The following is a 22,656-nucleotide window of genomic DNA, read 5'->3' as shown; positions in this document are numbered from 1 at the left end:
TCAGGAACGGAAGCTGAGTACTCGCTAAGTATTCCCAAGTAGATGTCGCAGCTACGCCGAGAGTGGAATCACCCGACTATCCAAATTAGGAAGAGACGTCCTCGACTGCCAAGTATTTATCAAGCACAAGTAGATTATTGTACCCCCATCGGAAATAGGCATCCTTAAAATAGATTCACCCCGTCTTAGGCGATGATTAGAGGTTGTCGTGGGTCATCTATTTTCTATAATCCAATGACAAATCATGATCACCACCAAACATTCATAGTCTTGGTGAACTGAATGTATACTTGATTGTTATCACGAGTGGATTTGTCGAGCAAATGCATGACATAAAGGAAAACCAATGTGAGAACGAAGGTGGACAAAAATCACTTTTCTTGCACACATCTTGCTGAAGATCGTGGCCTCATCTTTTATAGGAGCTCCAACTTTAGACAATATTAAATGGCCAGTTAATTGTCATTTACTGTCTTTACTCATCTGGATCAAAACGCCAACCGTAGTCGATCATAGGAGGTTACAGAGAGATAGCACCAGCGTCAACTCTTCTCTTTCAAATTTGGCTATGAAAAGGAATACACCAAATGAGTGTTGGAACCCCAAGGTTGGTTTTGGTGTGATCAGCAAGTTAAGTTAGGTTCTGTTGTTTTCTAACCTGGTGTCTAAGTGTGCAGGATCTTAGGAGCACAGGTACTCGAGCGGAAGACGCAGCTAGCGAGAAGGACGGCACGCGGTGCGTCCGAGGGATGAGGCGCTGCGGAAGAGTACACCGGCGGACGAGAAGGAAGTGCGCGCGATGATTCCGAGGTACGAAAGCCGGAGCGGAAGATTGCTCGGGGAGCAAGAGACGCAGCTAGGGACGAAGTCTGCGGATGAGTACGCTGGTGGACGAGAAGGGACACGCGGCAATTCCGAGGGACGAGAAGCCGGAGGGAAGCACGCTCGAGAAGACCGGAAGATGGGTTCGGGTGAGCCCTATTCCGGATGTCAGAGATCACCCAATCAAGCGGATCCGGAGCAGAAGACCCGGACCGAAACGGGGACTTAACGGAGAAGTGGTCCCGGACAAAAAGTCAACCGTAGTTGACTTTTTTGCTCCGGGGCGCCCGGACCCTGATTTTGACCAAGATCGCGATTTACGGGATCTGAACGTTGGGGGATAAAACTTTATCCCCCCCAGGGCGCCCGGAACCCTTCCAGGCGCCCCGACCAAGGCTATAAATATAGTCTTGGTCCAGAAGCTCTTCATCAGTTCAGAAATTGTAAACAACACTTGTGTGCTTCCACTGTTTAGATTAGCTTCTGTCTTTCTGTGCTTACACTGCTTCTCCGCCTGAAGGAGCTCTTAGTGCGATCTTCATCCTTGGATTAACAACCTCCCCGGTTGTAACCAAGTCAAATTCGGTGCCTCGTTTTTATGCTTTATTTTCTGTTTAATCTATTTTTTATGTGTTAGCTTAATCGTACGAGAAAGGGTTGTGTTTGATTTTTCAGGGCTATTCAACCCCCCTTCTAGCCGGCCGCATCGGTCCTACAAGTGGTATCAGAGCCGAGGCGCTTCAGGAGGACTAACCGCCGAACGAAGCAACAAGATGGCCGGATCCAACATCCACGCACCAAAATTCGAAGGGGACTTCGCTAGCTGGAAAAAGCGAATGGAGGTATTTCTTGAAACAGATTATGATTTATTACTAACAATGGAATTTGGCTATGAAGCACCAGAGGGAAAAGCAAGAAATCAATGGTCAAAGAAGGAGCAGGCTGACCACGTGGCAAACAAGAAAGCAGAATTTCATCTGCTAAGTGTACTTCCAACACAAGAAGTCAATCGAGTCGGTACCTACAACTCGGCAAAGGAGCTTTGGGAGAAATTCCTTGAGTTACACGAAGGAACATCCGAAGCCAAACTTGCAAGACGGGATTTACTTCGTAACCAGCTTACAAACCTCCGATTTGAAGAAGGTGAAACAATTGCACATCTACACTCGAGGATTCAGGAACTCATCACCAGACTTACGAATCTCGGAGAAGAGGTAAGTAACCGAGATTCGCTAAGGTATGCCCTAAATTCCTTTCCTAGAAACTCAAAATGGGCATCACTAGTAGATGCCTTTTACATTTCAAAAGATCTAGAAAAAATTTCATTAGACGAATTCTTTTCAACTTTTGAAGTGCATGAGTCAAGATGTGCAGGTCCGAAGGAGCCCAAGAATAATGTCGCCCTTAAAGCTTCGAGAGACGAACCTGAGTCAGAATCTTCTCTCGACGACGAGGAAATGGTAATGATGGTAAGACGATTTAAAAATATTTGTAAATCTAGGAAATCTAACCATCCGCAGGGAAGAAAGAAAAGAACCATCCGCTGCTACCATTGCGATGAAGAAGGGCACGTCAAGGACAATTGCCCTAAACTGAAGAACAACGGGAAGGACAAGGGTAAGAAGTCTATCCAAAAGCGCAAGGCTCTAAAAGCGACGTGGGACGATACGTCGTCGGAATCAGAAGTCGAGGAGTTCTCCGGGCTCGCGTTAATGGCGAGTCATCAAGACGACTGCGAATCAAGCTCTTCCGAAATGAGCATCGAAAGCATCAATGAAGGGGGAGCCACGTCCGAAGAGAGCAGCAGTTCAGGGGGAGAAACCGACAACGAGATCGACAAGGTAAGTGAGGTACGATCTCTTCCTCCTAATAAAATGTTTAAATTCATTAAAATTTTAACAAAAGATTGCTGCAAATTAGAAAATGAAAATAAAGATTTAAAAGCAATATTAGCTACATCTTGTCCGTTAGAAATGCTAGATAAATCAAATTTAGAAAATGAAAAATTAAAATTAGATATTCAAATTTTAAAATTTAAAAATTCAAGTAGAAAACTTGAAAAACTCTGCTTGCTCATCTAAATCCAATTTTAGAATGTTCAATAATTTGAATTGATATTATAGATATCACTAGGGACAAATTAAAAATATCTCTAGAAAATATGTCCCTAAGAAATTTTTAGTTAATCCAGTAGGTTGGAACCTTTATTGGGTTCCTAAATCTTGCTTAGTGTAAATTTTAAAATCAAAGTTAGCGCTTTAAGTGAGAAAAATTAAACAAAAATTTCTTTATGGGCTTTGATTAGAAAGTGGTTGTTGCTCCAATAACCAAGAAGGCCTAGTGCCTCGCCACTGCCTGGAAGCCAAATATTGAAATAAATGTTTAATTAATAAAGCATTAATACTAGAATTATTTAATGCTTTAAAAAGTTATTCAAACATGGTTCAAAATTTTGACTTAAATTTTTTAAATTCTATTTTCAAAAATAACTTTTACTTAGAGTGTTTAGAAAATTTTACTTAAAAATATTTTACTTAAAATTTTACTTAGAAAAAAAAAATATTTTTACTTAAAATTTTACTTAGAAAAATTTTAGAATTTTTTTTTCTTTTACTTAAAATTTTACTTAGAATTTATTCTGCTTTTATTGATTCAAAAATATTTTTAAGTTTTATTGATTGCAAAGTTCTTTTTCTAACTTAGAATCTTTTGACTTAGAAATTTTTTTTTAAGGTAGCTTTTCAAAATTTTCTAAGTTTTTAACCCTTAGATTTTTTCTTGGAACCCCATTTTTTTTGTGATCAAAGGGGCCGGGGAGAAGGATAAGTATAGGTCTAGGGGGAGGTAGCCTAAAACTATTTTTTTCTACCTTTGTGCACTAAATTGTAAATTTAGTTAGTTTATTTTTTGTCTAGTTAACCCTAGCTTAACTTGGGTTGATCACACCAAAAAGGGGGAGATTGTTGGAACCCCAAGGTTGGTTTTGGTGTGATCAGCAAGTTAAGTTAGGTTCTGTTGTTTTCTAACCTTGTGTCTAAGTGTGCAGGAGCTTAGGAGCTTAGGAGCACAGGTACTCGAGCGAAAGACGCAGCTAGCGAGAAGGACGGCACGCGGTGCGTCCGAGGGACGAGGCGCTGCGGAAGAGTACACCGGCGGACGAGAAGGAAGTGCGCGCGATGGTTCCGAGGTACGAAAGCCGGAGCGGAAGATTGCTCGGGGAGCAAGAGACGCAGCTAGGGACGAAGTCTGCGGATGAGTACGCTGGTGGACGAGAAGGGACACGCGGCAATTCCGAGGGACGAGAAGCCGGAGGGAAGCACGCTCGAGAAGACCGGAAGATGGGTTCGGGTGAGCCCTATTCCGGATGTCAGAGATCACCCAATCAAGCGGATCTGGAGCAGAAGACCCGGACCGAGACATTAACGGAGAAGTGGTCTCGACAAAAAGTCAACCGCAGTTGACTTTTTGCTCCGGGGCGCCCGGAACCAATCCGGGCGCCCGGAGCTGTCCGGGGCGCCCGGACCCTGATTTTGACCAAGATCGCGATTTACGCGATCTGAACGTTGGGGGATAAAACTTTATCCCCCCCAGGGCGCCCGGAACCGTTCCAGGCGCCCCGACTAAGGCTATAAATATAGTCTTGGTCCAGAAGCTCTTCATCAGTTCAGAAATTGTAAACAACACTTGTGTGCTTCCACTGTTTAGATTAGTTTCTGTCTTTCTGTGCTTACACTGCTGTAAACGAGGCTTCTCCGCCTGAAGGAGCTCTTAGTGCGATCTTCATCCTTGGATTAACAACCTCCCCGGTTGTAACCAAGTCAAATTCGGTGTCTCATTTTTATGCTTTATTTTCTGCTTAATCTATTTTTTATGTGTTAGCTTAATCGTACGAGAAAGGGTTGTGTTTGATTTTTCAGGGCTATTCAACCCCCCCGCCCTTCTAGCCGGCCGCATCGGTCCTACAATGAGCCTATACTAAATAAGCCCACGGAGTAGCAATGTCTAGGGATGTAAATGTTGGAACCCCAAGGTGTTTTGATGTGATCAAACAAGCTAAGTTAGGTCCTGCGTTTGTTTAACCCTTGTGTCTAAGTGTGTAGGAGCTTAGGAACACAGGAAGTCGAGCGGAAGACGCGGCTAGCGAGAAGGACGGCACGGGAGAGAGCCGACGGGCTCGGTGCGTCTGAGGGACGAGGTGTCCGCGGAAGAGTACACCGGTGGACGAGAAGAGCGTGCGCGGCGCTCGAGGGACGAGAAACCGGGAAGGAAGGTTGCTCGAGGAGAAGGTCGGAACATGGGTTCGGGTGAGCCCTATTCTGGAAGGCCAAGATCACCCAAGCTAACGGAGCCGGAGCGAACAGACCCGGACCGAAACGAGCTAAACCGGAGTAGTAGAATCGGACCACAAAAAGTCAACTTTGTTGACTTAAGGGGTCCGGGCGCCCGGAATCATTCCGGGCGCCCCGGGCACTATTTGAGGGTCCGGGCGCCCGGAGCTGACTTTTGACCAGGATCGCGTCAAACGCGATCTGATCGTTGGGGATAGAATTTTATCCCCTCCAGGGCGCCCGGAACTCTTTCCAGGCGCCCGGACCAGTACTATAAATATAGTACTGGTCTGCACATTCAGATCAACTACTTGTAATTCAGTGCTTTCATTTGTGTTATTTTCTTCTGTGCTTTCAACGCTGTAAGAGGCTACTCCGCCCAGAGAAGAATCAGTTAGTGCGCTTTCTTTGCCTTGGATTAGTAATCCTCTGATTGCAAACCAAGTAATTCCTCTGTGTCTACTTTCTGTCTTAATTAGTCTCTGCCGTTTTAATTATTTAATTACAAGTTCTTTTAAGTTAGTTGAATATCCGAGAAAGGTTTTTGGTTTTATTTTGTAGGGCAATTCACCTCTCCCCTCTTGCCGGCCTCCAAAGGGACCAACAGTAAATGAACCAAACGGTTCACGAGCTATTCGGAGCTCGATTCGGTAAAAAGCTCGTTCGAGTTCATTCGTTTATCTTATCGAGCCGAGCTTGAGCTCGATTTCGAGCTCGACAGTTTTATTGAGTCGAGCTTGAGCTTAAGGATATTCGGCTCGTGAGCTCGCGAGCATGTTCGTTTATAGGCTCGCGAGCCAAAAAAAATGAGTCTTAAAATGAGCCTTAAACCGAGCCAAAAAAATAAGCTTTAAAACGAGTCTTAAAATGAGCTTTAAAATGAGCCAAAAAACAAGCTCTAAAACGAGCCAAAAACGAGCTCTAAACAAGCCTGAAAACGAGTCTGAACTCGCTTAACGAGTTAGACTCGTTAACTTTGATAATCGAGCTAATAACGAGCCGAGCTCGAACTGTTCGCGAGCTTGATAATTCTAAAACGAGCCGAGCTCGAGCCTTGTGATAAAAGCTCGATCGAGCTCGAGCCGAGCTCGAACTCGAATATAACTGAAACGAGCCGAGCTCGAGCCTAATACTGTTCGGCTCGGTTCGGCTCATTTATAGCCCTAGCAATGTCATAGGATTTCTCTCTAGAGTTTCCTTAAGAAAAGAAGACTTTCGGCGAATTTATAATCAAGAAATCTTATCCGTCTATTAGGTCAAGCATATTCTCTAAAAGTGAATTCTTGCTAACAGAAAGAGAACCGTCTATCCTATCAAGCAATCGATTCAATAACAAATGATTCGGTGTGCATTTCATTTCATACTACTCCATGATGGCTAGCTAGCTTTCCTGCTGTTGTGCTTGCTATTAAATCCTAGATGTGCTCATCTTATGAGGAGAGATCTAATATTTATTCTTTGCCAACCATATTGCCTGTGGGGTGGTAATAGAAGATGCAGCTTAGATTGCATCTTTTATGCACTTGAATAAGTAGTAAAAATGGATTCAAATAGTAAAATATTGTTTCATTCACTTGGATAAATTTTATCTTGACAGATTCGGTATTCGACACGTGTAAATTATACTCACATATGAATAACTTAGTTCAGTATAATTCGTCTATCTTACAGCTTATATCGTGCACACAAAAAAGATACCTCTTAAAAAAAAACATGAAAGTCATAGTTAGGAAAGAAAAAAATGGAGGAAAAAGAAGAGGAAGAAGATGGGAAGAGAAGCGTACTTAAGGGCCATAGACGTCAAAGTATTGGGCGGCAGAGCCACTACCATTGTCGTCCTATCACTTAGGGCATTCGGAGCATTTGGAAGAGGAAGAGGCTAAATCTATTAGTTCGTGAGAAGCGGGTTTGATTGTTTAAGAGGAGAAGCCAAGCGCTTGTGCAGGGAGGGAATGCACTTACAAAATTGTAAGATTCAAAACAAGTAACGACATAAAAGAAGATTTATGTTTATTAAAATGCTTTTTGGTAGCATAATATTACGGTAATTTACCAAATCACGCACCTAGACATCTTAATTGACCAAAAGGCGTATGTTACTTTGGTATTTATCAAAGGACGCACTTTTTCAAGTGCACTTCCTTTTTTATCCTTCCGACAAATCAATTTTTTTTTGTCGTTTTTCTTTTCTCCCTCTTCTCTTTCCTATCTCCTCTTTCATCAACGACATTAAGATTTAGTTAATTTTTTGATAACATTTTAATACATTTAGAGAAGCTAAAATAAACTATGAATAGCAAATTTGAACTCCTTGTAATCTCAGAAATCCACAGAAATTGAAATAAGTGCAATCAGAACTCTCTAGGTCCATCAGTGGGTTTCGATCAAAACCCACTGATGGACCTAGAGAGCTCCGATTGCACCCATTTCAGTTTCTATAGATTCCTGGTGTTGCAAGGAGTTCAAATATGTTATTCATTATTTATTTTGACTTTTAGAATGTGTTAAAATATAAAAAGAAAGAAACAACAAAAAATTTTCATATCAGGCCCACGTTGGGCCTGATATGATTCCATATCAGGCCTAATGTGGGTCTCACTCTATTAGGAATGCTCAACTGTTTTAGGAACTCTTCATTTCATAATGGATGTGTTTATGATTGCTCTAAGTAGAAAAATAGATAAGGGCATCAATACATATCCTCCTACATAAATGTTTTAGCTAGTGATGAAATCAAGTGGAAAAAAGCAGTAGCAAAACGTTGAGAGTTCTCTGACAAATTGGAGAATATATAATGCTTCATTACCTGTAAGAAATACAAATGCAAACACTTAGAACAAATAGTCATAGTATAGTTATTGAAAAAAGAGAAGATACGTATAATTTTAATAAACAGAATTGACATAATACTAGATAGACCTAATTCTTCTACAAGCATGTAACTGCAAATAAGTCATGACTCACTTATTTCTTCTTTCTTTGTAAAATAAAATTAATCTAGAAAATGATATCACTTACGAGAAATAAGGGAAAAGGACAAAGAGACACCACTCCAAATTCTTAAGGCTGAAAGAAAAGTGTGTCAATTATTTAAATGGGGAAAAGATACCAAGCAAAAGGCAGAGGAATTGCAAAAATCCTTACTTTTCAATATCCAATCCAGCATATTTGAAAAGGTATTAAGCAATTAAGGCTTTTCCAATGTGCATAATTTTTCAAACCCCCAACAAAGACATACATCATGAACTGATTTAAGTCAAAATAAAATGCTACATTGGAAATGAAGAGTTCCTAAAATAGTTGAGCATTTCTAATAGAGTGAGATCCACATTGGGCCAATGATGGGAAAACACATAACTATGTGTTTTGATGAACTTAAAACTCAAAAGAATGTACTAAATCAACATATTGAGTTTTGTTCATCATCCTAACATCTCACTTGTATCTAATATGCACTAAAACACATACAAGTCATCTTATAGGTCTTTGTGAGATGTGAAATTTTGGTTTTGCCCTATTCTAGGGATCATGCATATCTATCTAGGCATTTTGAGTGGTAAACATCCACCAAGGATGTTACTTGTTGATTCACTTGTTAAACAAATGCCACTTGTTTAACTAATGTCATTTGTCCTTAAATTTAAGAAATAAAACATAATGCATGATTGATGTTATGACATACATCAAAATGCAATAGCTTTCAAAAGAAAGTTCCTATACTACATGATGTATGTATGACATGGCATGATATTTTTGTATTTTTCATGATAAGTCATGAATGCAAAATACAAATAAAATATGATGTCATGGCATATTATGGGCAAACAATCATGGCAAGGTTTAGCATAAATAAAATATACCTAGATTACCTACCTAAGTATCCTTAACCACTTAGCTAAACTCTAAATATACCACTTGTTTTAACTTAAAAAAAATTAACCTAGATTGCCCTAAATGCTTCACAGAAATGCCAAAACCTAAATTGACATTTCTATTTCTCTTGATTTGTTTATGCCACTTAAAAATTAAGCATATCCTCAAATGTTGGCATATTCCATTTTTCCTCAAGAGTAATTACTAAGAAAATACCAAAATCTCAACTTGGTATTTCTTATATTTTTCCAATTTTGTGCCAATTAAGATAGAATAAATCTTTTCACCATTAGGCACATTTTACTCTTTCAAGGAGTAAGCAATAATTCCATTCCATTTTCAAAGGTTAACAAAAACCTTGAAAATGCTCCTTGAGTGTCAATTTCCTCAAAGTTGGGTTAACTACCCTTCTAATCGGAGTTGACACTCTCTAACTCATCTATGGGGTAGAGAAGATGCTCCTAGAAACCCAAAACCTATTGGTGCTCCTTGGATGCTCTAGGTACTCACTAGGGATAACTTCCCTAGATACCTTCCTAGTGACCTTGTTTGGCTTCTTAGAAACCTTGGTCACTTTTTCTAGGTCAACTCTAAGGATAGCCTCCCGTGTGACCTTGTTAGTGACTTTCTTAGACTTCTTAGAAGTCCTAGTCACTTTGGTTGCAAAGATACTTCTAGGGATATCTTCCCTTGTATCCTTGACTTGACCTCTAGACTTAGGGTTTGTTCCATAACTATATGGAACCATATGGTAAGAGGGCACATCCTTCTTAGCCTTTGGTTTGTATCCCAAACCTCTATGGCCATTGGATGGCTTTTGTGCTCCTAGACCTAGGCTATGCTCGTTTTGCCCTTTTAGGATATTTTCCAATCGTTTTAGGGTCTTGTCCATTTTATCAAGTCTTGACCTCAAGACTTGATTTTCTATCATTAAATCCTTAGGTTTTGGTCCATGAGCATTTTTGTTCTTGGGCATGTATCTATTATCCTTAGTGTTCCTGCCCAAGTGTCTATCTACCTTCCTAACCTTAGGTTGGGTAGTTTTGGCATGTAGGGCCACATGCTTTTCCTTAAAGCCCTCATGCTTTCTATTCTTATGGTAAATTGCATTAAAATGATAAAAATTAGAACTATCATGCTTTTTACCATAATGTAAAGGGGTAGACTCAATAAATGTTACCTTCTTCTTTACCTTGGAGGCTCCCCCTTGACTAATGCCTCCTTGAGCCTTGACCATCTTCTTCTCCTTGGGGCATTGACTTCGGTAATGCCCCTTTTGGTTGCACAAGAAGCACACAATGTGCTCCTTGCTCTTCTTTGTTCCGGGGATAGTCTCCTTGAGCTTCTCCTTGTCTTTTTGTGCCATTTTGCCCTTTTTCTTGGCCAATTTGGGGCACTTGCTCTTGTAGTGCCCATGTTCCCTACATTCAAAGCATATAATATGATTTTTATTATTAATTGAAATATTTATACCTTTGCTTGTAGGGGTGACATCTTTTCCTTTGGATCCGGAGGTAGAAGCTTCCTCTTGATCCAAACTTGATACTCCTCCATTTGATTTTGCTTGACTTGTGGAGGTGGACGCTTCTTCATCTTCTTCTTCTCTTGACCCGGATGTGGAGGATTCTCCTTCTTCTTGATCCGGTGTCAATGAAGATTGCTCCCCCTCAATCCTAGAGGTGGAGGCTTCACCTTCTTCTTCATTCTCTTGTACATGAAACAAGGAATATACTACTTCCTTGCTCTTTTGATTGCACTCCTTTGAGGATGAAGCTTCTTCTTGGACTTCTTCTTCAGAAGTTGAGCATCTCTCAACTTCGGAGTCCTCCTCTTGATCTTGATCCATTGAGTCGCCCTCTTTGGATTCTCCTTGATTTGGTACAGTGGAGGGGATCTCATGTATCTTTGCCAACTTGCTCCAAAGCTCCTTGGCATCTTCAAACTCTCCAATTTGAGCCAAAATGTTGCTTGGCAATAAATTTACCAAGAGCTTGGTCACTTTATCATTTGTCTCGCTCCTTTGAATTTGCTCCGAGCTCCATTTGCTTTTCTTGAGAAGCTTGCCCTTGGAGTTTGTTGGAGCTTCAAATCCTTCCATTAGAGCAAACCATTGCTCTATCTTCATCATAAGAAAGTTTTTGATTCTTGATTTCCAAGAATCGAAGCTCGTGGAAGTGTATGGTGGAGCCACCCTCGTGTCGAATCCGAGCCCATCTCGGAATTCCGTTGTAGAAGTTGAGCTTTTGAATTTCTTTGACTTTGACAATTTTCTTCAACTTCTTCACCCTCTAGCTTCTCTTGTTATACTTGACCCTTCCGGCGATGATTCCGGTGAAGAGCAACCTTGCTCTGATACCACTTGTTAGGACCAAAGGTAGCTAGAGGGGGGGTGAATAGCTCGTCGTGTGCCCGGTGTTCGGCGTTGCTTGTTTCTTCAAGGATGCGCAGCGGAAATACAAAGAAACAAATACAAACACGCTAACACTTGGATTTTACTTGGTATCCACCTCCAAGGGAGGTGACTAATCCAAGGATCCACACAACGCACGCACCCTCCACTAATGAAACTCTCCTTTATGGTAACTACCAAGGGCGGAGAACCCCTACAAGACTCAATACAAGAAGAAGAAAGGGTAGTAAAGAAATATAAGCTTACAAGCTTACAATGAGTGCACAAACCCTAACCCTAGTTTCTTCTTCTTGCTTTGATCCGCCTCGTGACTTGGAAGAGCCTCCAAGAACCTTCAAGAACTGGCGATCTCGAGCTTGAGAAGAGCTGTGGAGGAGCTAGTGAAGATCTGAAATGAATCTGTGAAGTGATGCCGAAGACAACGCTCGCCTGCGGCTCAAATATGACGCAACGGTCGGATCCCAATCGATTCGATTATTCCCAATCGATCGGGGAGGCTTTGGATCGATCCACGGATCGATCCAGAGCGCCTCTGTGCTATGGAAAAATGCCTGGATCGATCTACGGATCGATCCAGCGCTTATCGCGCGAAGCAGCAGCGTCCCAATCGATCCACTGATCGATTGGGACCTCTGGATCGATCCACTGATCGATCCAGAGGCTTTCTGTTCGCTGGGAAAGGTCTGGATCGATCCACTGATCGATCCAGAGCTTGGTTTTTGCCCAAAACCAAGTCCCAAACCTCCCAAACCAACATCCGATCAACCTTAACCTGTTGGTACGTCATGCCTAGCATCTAGTCACTCCCTTAACCTGCTAGGACTCCCTCACCAAGTGTCCGGTCAATCCCTTTGACCCACTTGGACTTTTCTTTCATGCCAAGTATCCGGTCACTCTCTTGACCTACTTGGACTTTCACCTAGCTTCACTCACTAGGGTTTTCAATCTGCCTAGCTTCACTCACTAGGTCTTTCACCTGGCTTCACTCACCAGGACTTTCCTTCTGCCTGGCTTCACTCACCAGGACTTCCAATCTGCCTAGCTTCACTCACTAGGTCTTTCACCTGGCTTCACTCACCAGGACTTTCATACTGCCTAGCTTCACTCACTAGGTCTTTCACCTGGCTTCACTCACCAGGATTTTCATACTGCCTAGCTTCACTCACTAGGTCTTTCACCTGGCTTCACTCATCAGGATTTTCTTTCTGCCTGACTTCACTCACCAGGACTTTCACAGTCAAGTATCCGGTCAACCTTGACCTACTTGACTCTTCTGCAATCAACCTTTCATTGTCAAACATCGAAATCCAAACCAAGACTCAAGCTTGGTCAACCAGGTCAACCTTGACCTAAGGGATATTGCACCAACAATCTCCCCCTTTTTGATGTTTGACAATACAACAATAACACTTACAATACCACATGTAAGTTAGGCTAATCCCATAGCCTCCTTCTTCATGCCACTAGGTAATGAACACATAAGTTGAGCTCTTCATTCTCCCTCTAAGAGGGCAAATTCCCTCTAGGTAATGACAGCCTAACTTACCCCCTTTCATAAGTCCTTTCATTCTCCCCCTATTGGCACACATCAACCCATACCCCATTCTTGGGCACACATCAACAAATCCACTTGTTGAAAACTCTCCCCCTGAAGAGTTGCTCATCGTTGTTCACAACTTTACTCGTTGTGATCAACACGATAATGAAGGTTCCATACCCTTCATTATCACCAATGCTCACCCTTGAGCATTAACAAAGTCCAATGACCTAAATGAAGGTTCCATACCCTTCATTTATCCTTAACCCTACATTTCTTCCTCAATGTAGGCAAATGCCCATCCTTGAGCATTATCCACTGAAACCAGTTGAACAATGAGGTTATCCACTCCCCATTTAAGTTCAAACGCGCAACCTTGAGCTTTTTCAAACAGAAGGTTAACCACCTTCCAAGGTTCATGAAAAATAATTTTCATATCTTTAAAGAGTACCTCCCCCTAAAGACATGGTGGTAACTTCTGTCATTGCACCAACAATGACCTGGAATCCCTAAAACTTTAGGAAACTCAATTGTAGAAGTTTTGAGGTTCAAATATTCAAAATCTGAAACAAACCTCAACCTAAACTTCAACTTAGCCTTCCTTAACCAATCCATCCTTGTTTTCACATGAAAACACCCTTTTTATGTATACAAATGTATTTTTAGGGGTTTGGAAAGGTTACCTAGACTAAAATAGGTTTAAAGATGCTGAAATCAGGCTTTCTTAGCCAAAGTCAGCAACTTGGATCGATTGGAGTTGGGTTCCACTCGATTGAATCTTTCTGAATCGATCCACTGATCGATTCAGACTTCCTGGATCGATCGGCTGATCGATCTAGCGAGCTTCTGCTCGCGGGAGACTTGCCTTCTGAATCGATCCACGGATCGATTCAGGCACTCCAATCGATCCATGGATCGATCGGAGCTCTGATAGTTGCTGAATTTCAAAATCAGCCAACTTCAGAAACCCCTAGAAAATTCTACAAAAATCCAAAAATCATGAAATTTCGTGTAGGTATTATTTAGGGCATATACTATCAAGGAAAAATAGTTTTCTATGAAAATACTTCATATTTTCAAAGATTGACATAAACTTGAAAACTTGCAAAAACTTTAGTGTTTTCTTCAAGTTTGTGTCTAACTATTCAATGGTGATTACTATCAAAAGATAGCCTTCACCAAGGTTTTTCAAAATCATTTTGAAAACATTTTCAAACCAATATCCCACCATGTTCCTTGGGCTTAATGCACATGACTTGTACATTAGCTTTCCCAATGATGGGAACACATAACTATGTGTTTTGATGAACTTAAAACTCAAAAGAATGCACTAAATCAACATATTGAGTTTTGTTCATCATCCTAACATCTCACTTGTATCTAATATGCACTAAAACACATACAAGTCATCTTATAGGTCTTTGTGAGATGTGAAATTTTGGTTTTTCCCTATTCTAGGGATCATGCATATCTATCTAGGTATTTTGAGTGGTAAACATCCACCAAGGATGTTACTTGTTGATTCACTTGTTAAACAAATGCCACTTGTTTAACTAATGTCATTTGTCCTTAAATTTAAGAAATAAAACATAATGCATGATTGATGTTATGGCATACATCAAAATGCAATACTTTCAAAAGAAAGTTCCTATACTACATGATGTATGTATGACATGGCATGATATTTTTGTATTTTTCATGATAAGTCATGAATGCAAAATACAAATAAAATATGATGTCATGGCATATTATGGGCAAACAATCATGGCAAGGTTTAGCATAAATAAAATATACCTAGATTACCTACCTAAGTATCCTTAACCACTTAGCTAAACTCTAAATATACCACTTGTTTTAACTTAAAAAAAATTAACCTAGATTGCCCTAAATGCTTCACAGAAATGCCAAAACCTAAATTGACATTTCTATTTCTCTTGATTTGTTTATGCCACTTAAAAATTAAGCATATCCTCAAATGTTGGCATATTCCATTTTTCCTCAAGAGTAATTACTAAGAAAATACCAAAATCTCAACTTGGTATTTCTTATATTTTTCCAATTTTGTGCCAATTAAGATAGAATAAATCTTTTCACCATTAGGCACATTTTACTCTTTCAAGGAGTAAGCAATAATTCCATTCCATTTTCAAAGGTTAACAAAAACCTTGAAAATGCTCCTTGAATGTCAATTTCCTCAAAGTTGGGTTAACTACCCTTCTAATCGGAGTTGACACTCTCTAACTCATCTATGGGGTAGAGAAGATGCTCCTAGAAACCCAAAACCTATTGGTGCTCCTTGGATGCTCTAGGTACTCACTAGGGATAACTTCCCTAGATACCTTCCTAGTGACCTTGTTTGGCTTCTTAGAAACCTTGGTCACTTTTTCTAGGTCAACTCTAAGGATAGCCTCCAGTGTGACCTTGTTAGTGACTTTCTTAGACTTCTTAGAAGTCCTAGTCACTTTGGTTGCAAAGATACTTCTAGGGATATCTTCCCTTGTATCCTTGACTTGACCTCTAGACTTAGGGTTTGTTCCATAACTATATGGAACCATATGGTAAGAGGGCACATCCTTCTTAGCCTTTGGTTTGTATCCCAAACCTCTATGGCCATTGGATGGCTTTTGTGCTCCTAGACCTAGGCTATGCTCGTTTTGCCCTTTTAGGATATTTTCCAATCGTTTTAAGGTCTTGTCCATTTTATCAAGTCTTGACCTCAAGACTTGATTTTCTATCATTAAATCCTTAGGTTTTGGTCCATGAGCATTTTTGTTCTTGGGCATGTATCTATTATCCTTAGTGTTCCCGCCCAAGTGTCTATCTACCTTCCTAACCTTAGGTTGGGTAGTTTTGGCATGTAGGGTCACATGCTTTTCCTTAAAGCCCTCATGCTTTCTATTCTTATGGTAAATTGCATTAAAATGATAAAAATTAGAACTATCATGCTTTTTACCATAATATAAAGGGGTAGGCTCAATAAATGTTACCTTCTTCTTTACCTTGGAGGCTCCCCCTTGACTAATGCCTCCTTGAGCCTTGACCATCTTCTTCTCCTTGGGGCATTGACTTCGGTAATGCCCCTTTTGGTTGCACAAGAAGCACACAATGTGCTCCTTGCTCTTCTTTGTGTTGGTGCGGGTAGCACTAACGGTCTAACCCAGGTTTTGATGAATGACAAATAGGTTAAGTTAGTTGTGTTGTTGTCTGACACTTTGATCAAGTGTGCAGGAAAAGTCCAGCTAGGTCGACGGGCTGACCGGATAGCTAGCGAGAAGTCCAGCTAGGTCGACGGGCTGACCGGATAGCTGGCGAGAAGTCCAAGCGGGTCGACGGGCTGACCGGACGCTTGGCAAGAAGTCCAGCTAGGTCGACGGGCTGACCGGATAGCTGGCGAGAAGTCCAAGAGGGTCGACGGGCTGACCGGACGCTTGGCGAGAAGTCCAGACGGGTCGACGGGCTGACCGGACGTCTGGCAGGTAAGTGAGGTAAGTCACTGGAGGGGAGTGACTGTGAGGACGCTTTCCCGGGAAGGGGACATTAGGCGTCGATCCGGCTTAGATCCATTTCGGATGTCTAAGTCGAGATCGTGACTAGATTCCGGTCTCGGAAAGACGGAATCTAAGTCATACTCTTGTTGTTAATTTTTATTACTTAGCGTATCTATAAAAATGTGCTTACAATCTGTGCTGCAGGGTTTTTATTTGCCTCGGACTAACACTGTTTTGCAGGTAGGAAACAGTGAGGGTCCGGGCACCCGGGATGGTTCTGGGCGCCCGGAGGCAAGTTTTATCCCCAGGACGACGTTGACACTTGGAGCATGCTGGTTGGGAGTGTTACGTCACATTCCAGGCGCCCGGAAGGGATCCAGGCGCCCGGAGCAGCATATAAAAGAAGCCCCAGGCAGGAGCTTCAAAATATCTGTGTTCTGAGAACTCTGAGTTCAATCACTCTGCTACTCTGCGCTCCAACGACGTTCACAAAGCTCCGACGACTCACTCCGGTTTTCTTTTAATTCATTATTTGTCGGTATAGCTTTGTTTTTCTTTCATTAGCAATATTTGTACGTAAATTGTAATTATCCGAATTGCTAGTGAATTGCCCAACGAAAGTACTCAAGGAGTACGGGCCTTCGAGTAGGAGTCGTCACAGGCTCCGAACAAAGTAAAAATCAACCGTGTTCATCTCTTTACTTCCTTACTTTTCCGCTGCGTTTTAACTCGAGATTTTCGAATCGATATTCACCCCCCCTCTATCGAATCTAACGGTCTTACAAGTGGTATCAGAGCAAGGTTCCGCTCTGATTTGGTGCAACCACCAAACAGATAGGGGGTGAAATTTTTTTAAAAACTGATATTATTATCTTTTTGGAAGATTTTTTTTGCATTTAAAATCTAAATTGGTGCAACACCAACTTAGAGTTTCTGTTTCTCCCGCACTGCTAATCCAAGACGAAGTCTTGGGATATTTTTCCAGTTAATTTCGTGTGTGTAGGTTATGATGTCTCTGCAAGAAGGCTTCAGCACAGTACGTCCTCCTCTATTCAACGGGGATGACTTTTCGTACTGGAAGAGGAGAATGGAGGTCTACATGAAGACAGACTACGACCAATGGATGAGCGTCACAAGGGCTTACAAAATTCCAGTAGACAACTCCGGGAACATACTAGACCCTGAAGACAGGACAAATGATGTGAAGAAAAATGCATCAATTGAAAACAAAGCCATCACTACTCTACACTGCGGACTAACACGAGAAGAACTGAACCGGGTCGGACCGCATCAAAACGCTAAGGAGCTTTGGGATAAACTGATCGAGCTGCACGAAGGAACAAGCGACGCGAAGGTAACAAAGAGAGATTTGCTGTTAAATAGAATTTTTAATATAAAAATGCAGGAAGGAGAAACGGCAAGTCAGCTCCACGCGAGGGTCAAAGATATCCTCAACGGTCTCCACGCGATAGGCCACCAAATGGAGAACCGAGACTTAATCAGGTACGCGTTAAATGCTTTTCCGCGAAACAATTTGTGGGCATCAATCGTAGATGCCTACAAAATTTCAAAAAATTTATCTAAATTAAAATTGGACGAACTCTTTTGTGAATTAGAACTTCATGAGCAAACTAACGCCGGGGTCGAGAAAGGTGTAGCTTTATTTATAGGTTCCTCTAAAGAAAAGAAGAACAAGCCCGAATCCGAAGAAGATTCCGATCAAGACTCTGAAGACGAAGAACACCTGGTGAACCTGGTAAGGAAAATGTTCACCAGGAAAAAGAGAAGCTTCAGCAAACAGGATCTTCAGAAGATCAGTTCTCCAGCCGACTCAAGAAATGTCACATGTTTCGGATGTAACAAAAAGGGGCACTACAAGAACGAATGCCCAAGATTGAAACTTGACAAACCAAAGTCAACAAAGAAGAAAGCCCTCAAAGCAACATGGGACGATTCCTCCTCAGACGAATCGGAAGGAGAAAGGCAAAAGCACCAAAGTCACCTCGCGCTGATGGCTCGCGAAGCTGAAACAGAAGACGAATCAGAGGAATCGGAAGACGGGTCCGAACCCGAATCGAGCCACGAGTCCGTACTCGTTTCCGAAGGTTCCAAAGAGGTATACCTAAACTTAAATCGTAAATTCTTTAGAATTATCTCGTGTTTGAATAAAAAATTAGTTAAATTGGAAAATAAAAATAAATCGCTTATTGAGGAAAATCAAAACCTCAAGGAACAATTAAAAAATTCGAATCCAACTCAAGATCGAACACTTGAGGAGGAGAATTTATCATTAAAAAATGAACTTAATAAGTTAAAGGAAATGTTGGAAAAATTCACAACAAGATCTAAAAATTTAGATTTAATTCTAAATAACCAAAAGGCATGCTATAATAAAACCGGACTTGGATATAAGTCAAACTCAAACAAAACCTTTAAATCATTATTAACCCAACACAAAGCAACTAAACAAGCTTGGGTCCCGAAAGCGTGCTTAACCACGCAAGTAGGACTTAATCAATTCTATATACCTAAAGAAAAAATACATTATATAAATAAACCAAACCAAAATCCAAAATACAAACCTAAATCAAATTCAAAATCTAAACAGTTTAAGAAACAACAAAATTTAGATTATCACCAAGTTGATTATAACTAGAAAAAGAATCGATACAAACCTAAAACCAAAATCTAAACTAATGGCCAATAATTCAGGGGGAGGCTCCAGAATAGCTGGCACCTCCAAAACTAACATAACCCAAAACAAACTAACCCGGCAGGGTAATTAGGATTAGTTAAAGAGAGACCAAGTTTAACTGGAATCATGGTACTGGTGAAATTTTTGGATGATAGTACGTTAGGGAAACTTGGGCATCGCATGTCTAGAAAGATATGGTTTCGATCTGGTGTATTTGGAACTGACCGAAGCTACCCTTAAACGAATCCTAACCAGTTAGACCAAGATTTAGTACTAAGTTCCGTGGATAGGACTATTCGGAAAACCTCGAAAGGTTGGTTACTTCTAATGATGTCCTTGTGACTCACCAAGCTTAGAAGTTTATCCGAAGAATGTCTATTTGTGGAAACCAAAGCTAAGTCTGAATCTAACACAAGTTAAACCAAAAGTCCAAATCAAAAATTCATCTCAAAATCATAATTTTCACTTGATAATTAGTTCTGAGATTTTAATTTTAACTTAAAAAATTAATTTCAAAATTTTAATTTTAATTTAAAAATTAATTTCAAAATTTTAATTTTAACTTAAAAAATTAATTTCAAAATTTTAATTTTAACTTAAAAAATTAATTTCAAAATTTTAATTTTAACTTAAAAATTAATTTCAAAATTTTAATTTTAACTTAAAAATTAATTTTAACTTAAAAAATTAATTTCAAAATTTTAATTTTAACTTAAAAAATTAATTTCAAAATTTAAATTTTAATTTAAAAATTAATTTCAAAATTTTAATTTTAACTTAAAAAAAATTAATTTCAAAATTTTAATTTTAATTTAAAATTAATTTCAAAATTTTAATTTTAACTTAAAAATTAATTTCAAAATTTTAATTTTAACTTAAAAATTAATTTCAAAATTTTAATTTTAACTTAAAAAATTAATTTCAAAATTTTAATTTTAACTTAAAAAATTAATTTCAAAATTTTAATTTTAATTTAAAAATTAATTTCAAAATTTTAACTTAAAAATTAATTTCAAAATTTTATTTTTAAACTTAAAATTAACTTCAAAATTTTAAACTTAAATTAATTTCAAAATTTTAAAATTAAGATTTTTTTTAATAATGATTGATTAAAAATTGATAAAGACTAACATAAAAATCCTACTTGTTGTAGGAAACCAAGTGGATTTTGGACAGTGGTTGCTCCAAACATATGACTGGAGATCACACCAAGTTCACTCAATTAACCTACAAAAGCCTAGGAACAGTTGCCTTTGGAAACAACGGTAAACTCAAGGTAATTGGTATAGGTAATATTGAATTAAAAATAGATTTCATAATTACAAATGTTCTACTTGTTGAAAATTTTAAATACAATCTTCTGAGCATAAGTCAATTATGTGACACTAGGTATAAGGTAAAATTTCTATCCACAGAATGTTTGATCAAACATCTAGATAATCCAACTATAAGCCTAAAAGGCTTTAGAAAAGACAATATCTATGCCATTAACTTAACCACTTCTTCAGTCAAGTGTTATTTAACACAAAAAGAGGAAACCTGGTTATGACATAGAAGAATGTCACACACACACATTTCAGAAACATAAGTAAATTAAATGGTCTAGTTAGAGGCTTACCAAAATTACCTAACTTAGATTTAACGATATGTAATGCTTGTCAACAAGGCAAACAAACAAAATCTACCCACAAACCAATTAATGAATCCCAAACCAACTCAGTCCTAGAACTTTTACACTTAGACCTATTTGACTCCCATGGAGTTAAATCAATAAATGGAAGTCTATACTGTTTAGTTATAATAGATGACTATTCTAGGTTCACTTGGGTCAAATTCTTAAAAAATAAAGATGAAACCTTTGAAATTTTTACAAATTTCTGCAAACAAATTGAAAATGAAAAAGGCATAAAAATTAAAAGAATCAGAAGTGATAATGGAGGAGAATTTAAAAATCATAATTTTGATAAATTTTGCCTTGAAAATGGCTACCATCATGAATTTTCTTGCCCTAAAACTCCCCAACAAAATGGAATTGTAGAAAGGAAAAATAGAACTTTACTTGAAGCATCTAGAACTATGCTAAACGAATACAACTTACCTAAATATTTTTGGGCAGAAGCTGTTAGTACAGCCTGCTATGTACAAAACCGAACAACACTAAACAAAAAACACAATAAAACATTTTTTGAAATATTTTACAACAAACAACCTAATATAAAACACTTTAAGGTATTTGGTTGCCCAGCCTTTATCCTAAATACTAGAGAACACTTAGGCAAATTCACTTCCAAAATAGAAAATGGAATTTTTTTAGGGTACTCTCTGAATAGCAGAGGCTACAGAATTTATAATAAAGTTACCTTAAGAATTGAGGAAACCACCAATGTAAAATTCAAAGAATCCAATCAAAACCTAGAACAAGCCCAACCTCAACCAGTTGACCCTGTTCATGAACATATCAATTCTGAAGGAACAAACCAAACCCAAAATCATGAAGAAGAAGAACAACTACAAGAAAGTCAACCTTCTAAAACCATAAGAGTCAACCCAAACCATCCTACTGATCAAATAATTGGTGACCCAGACCTTAGGGTCCAAACTAGGTCATCTTTCAGAAACCTAAGTCAAATCTCGTTAATCTCAAATATTGAACCCAAAACTGTAGCTGAATCCCTACTTGACCCAGACTGGGTCATAGCTATGCAAGAAGAATTAGCTCAATTTGAGCGCAATGAAGTTTGGGACCTAGTACCTCCACCTAACGATAAGAAAATAATAGAAACCAAATGGGTATTTAGAAACAAGTTAAGTGAAACTGGAGAAATTACTAGAAACAAGGCCAGGTTAGTTGCCAAAGGGTTCAGTCAAGTTGAAGGACTTAACTATGATGAAACTTATGCCCCGGTAGCTAGACTAGAGTCCATTAGAATGTTACTAAGCTATGCAGCCCATAAAGGATTCAAACTATACCAAATGGATGTCAAGTCTGCCTTTCTTAATGGATTAATAAAAGAAGAAGTTTATGTAGGTCAGCCACCTGGTTTTGAAAGCCTAGAACACCCTGATTATGTCTACAAATTAAAAAAGGCATTATATAGACTTAAACAGGCACCTAGAGCATGGTATGAAAGACTAACCTCTTACTTAATCTCTAAAGGGTTCAACCAATGTCAAGTTGACCCAACACTATTTGTGAAATCAATAAAAGAAGATATTTTTATAGCTCAAATTTATGTAGATGATATCATCTTTGGTTCAACAAACTCAGAGTTTTTAAACGAATTTACAAACCTAATGGAACACGAATTCGAAATGAGTCTGGTAGGAAAATTAACTTATTTTCTAGGGTTACAAGTCAAACAAACAAATGAAGGAAATTATATTTATCAACAAAAATATACTAAGGAGTTACTTAGAAAATTTGGAATGGAAAATACTAAAGAAATAAAAACACTACGGTCAAACACAATCCTAGATGATGATCCTAATGGAAATCAGAGACT

This window comes from Zingiber officinale, chromosome 2B, assembly GCF_018446385.1.
Source record: "Zingiber officinale cultivar Zhangliang chromosome 2B, Zo_v1.1, whole genome shotgun sequence".
NCBI lineage: Eukaryota > Viridiplantae > Streptophyta > Magnoliopsida > Zingiberales > Zingiberaceae > Zingiber > Zingiber officinale.
The sequence above is the reverse complement of the archived record's forward strand: the minus strand, read 5'-3'. Positions refer to the sequence as shown.